At 42.4% G+C, this 2,500-nt stretch overlaps 1 long non-coding RNA gene across 1 annotated transcript in view; it reads left to right on the top strand.

Moving 5' to 3' along the window:
- LOC138959399 (uncharacterized) overlaps positions 1-2,500 on the top strand; it is an 11,117-nt gene that overhangs the window by 5,612 nt on the left and 3,005 nt on the right. Inside the window, exons 2-3 of the long non-coding RNA XR_011453712.1 lie at positions 594-833; positions 1,754-2,500. The exon at positions 1,754-2,500 is cut by the window's right edge and continues 3,005 nt beyond it. This is a non-coding gene — a long non-coding RNA (uncharacterized lncRNA). The remainder of the gene's footprint in view (positions 1-593; positions 834-1,753) is intronic.

Below are 2,500 nucleotides of genomic sequence, written 5' to 3'. Positions count from 1 at the left end.
TGTATAGAATATAGTCAATGTTTGTAAAGATTTTAGTTAAGCAGTATGTAAGAAATGTTAAGTCCTTTGTACTGGAAACTTGCATTCTCCCAGTAAGGTAAATATATTGTACTACGTTGCAAGCCCCTGGAGCAAATTTTTGATTAGTGCTTTTGTGAACAAGAAACAATTAACAAGTGGCTCTATCCCATCTCCCCCCCTTTCCCCGTCGCGATATAACCTTCGTGGTTGAAAACGACGTTAAACACCAAAAAAAAGAAAGAATGTGTTTATGTGTGCCTGTGCATGTGTGAGTGCGGCTTGCGTGCGTGTTGTGTGTGTGTGTGTGTGTGTGTGTGTGTGTGTGTGTGTGTGTGTGTGTGTGCAAGGTCGTACGTATGTACGTGCATATACATCTATTCTTCATTTGTTTATGTGCGAGCGTGTCTGTGTGTATGTGTGCGTGTGTGTCAAAACAGCGAATTCGGTTTAAGCTATTTCTTACATCATGTGACAGAAGTCATTTCTTTCAATCTCACACGATGAACACAGCTACCTCTCACGCCACATTTATATATATTATTTTAATTTGTTTTAACTTTCTTATATTTCAGAACCATGAGTTACCAACAGATGCCGAGCGCTCCCCCTCCCCCTTACCAACCGCCGGCAGGATACGCAGGTCTCCCTCCCGGAGGTTACGCTCCACCGCCCGGAAGTTACGGTCAACCCACAGGGGGTTACGGTCAACCCACAGGAGGTTACGGATCACCCACAGGCGGTTACGGTCCTCCGCCGCAAGCAGGTTATTATCCCGCCGGCGCGTATCAGCAGCAACCACAGTCACAGACTATGTGAGTGATTCCCTCTTGTTCAGAGTGGTTTAGTTACGTACGCATGTTTTATTCAAAGTTGAAAAACAAAAGAAATCGATACTCACCAACACAAAGACAGCCCAGACAAAGACAAAGTGTGTGCTGTCTTTGTGTTGGTGAGTACCGATTTCTGTTGTTTTTCAACTTTGTTTTCACTGACAGTCATCTTGTTGTTTCGATGTTTTATGCAGGGGTGTCATGTATACGTACGTCACCGTCTTTGAACGTTCTCGGCCTTTTGAATACGCTGAAATAGAGAATATGATGAAGATTTCATCGGGAAGTCACAAGCATTCTTCACGACTGCCTTGGCGTAAAGGAAAAGTTGTGTATTCCAATACGACCTCGTGCAACAACGACACTATGCTTCTTGGTCAGATTTCTGGATTAAGTGTTTGATTAAGGGGTTAACATTACAGAATTCAAGTGAATATCTCAAGTGGCAGCCTTGTTATCCGTAAATGGAATGGACAGCGAAAGCTGTAGTGTTCTTATCATGAAGACGCCAATGCAAAATTTTGCCTGTCCGATTTCGTTTGGATGGCTTTGTTTTTGCATGCTTTAGAACAGCTCGGAAAGTCCGGGGACAAGGGAAGCTCGAGGTTTGGGGAGGGAGGGAAAATTAGAGCATTTTGGAGCAAATTAATTATTCATTAACACGTTTTGGAGCCAGAATGCATACAAGGAAATGCAAAAACTGTCCACATCTGTGAACATTTCCACCTGATCTTTTTTGCATTTCAAAATCCGGAAAGTTATCCCATAACCATTTTCAGTCTAACTTGGAATTCCGGATTGGAACTCACCCCTGCCCACCCCTTTCGGCCTGCATTGCTCAACCCTTACCTTATTACCTATCTCAGACACACAGGGGACTAATGCACAACATACTGTTGCAGAGTGTATGTGAAAGAGGAGGACAGACGGAGACGCGACAACGATGACGACGCGGCGGAGTGCTGTTTGATTGGCTGCTGCACGGCCTTGCTCTGTTGCTGCCTGATGAACAACTAAGTCAAGGTCACCCAGTGGTTCATCAAGGACACGCATTACGGGGGCCTTGTGTCGAAAGTTCACAACAACTGGATCGGGGATAGTGGGATATTTCACGGACATCAACGCACGCTTTCTGTTTTTCGTCAAAAGTCTTGTGTGAAGCCAAAAATCGAGCAGACGAGAGACAGAAAGCGCTACTATCGTAACGGAAGACACAGATGTTCATATGCCCAAGGGCAAATAAAATAAAACAATACTGAATTACTTTGAGTCTACGATCAAAACTTTAGAGTATTATTTATGGCCACCAAAGAATCAAGGACTTGTGTGGATTTCAGTTTGGTGTGTTCATTTGACAGACTCTCTTCATCTAATCCGTGTTAGTAGAAGTAGTTTCAGGTGTACATAATTATTGACAACATCTATGATATTAAGGTGTGTGTTGGTATTTAAAAAAATAAGTGATTTAATACTGCAGTATGTGTCTTAATTGTTTCGTATGGTATTCTGGTAAAGACAGGTAATTTAATAAGGGCAAGACTGAAAGAATGCATATTATAACCGATGAGAGTTAATTCAATAATAGGCAAAAAAAGGGTAGGTATAGCGGTTAAATAAAGAACGAAACACTTATCAATTACGAAATGCTG

The sequence above is a fragment of the Littorina saxatilis genome, linkage group LG2 (assembly GCF_037325665.1).
Source record: "Littorina saxatilis isolate snail1 linkage group LG2, US_GU_Lsax_2.0, whole genome shotgun sequence".
Lineage (NCBI taxonomy): Eukaryota > Metazoa > Mollusca > Gastropoda > Littorinimorpha > Littorinidae > Littorina > Littorina saxatilis.
The sequence above is the reverse complement of the archived record's forward strand: the minus strand, read 5'-3'. Positions and strand labels throughout refer to the sequence as shown.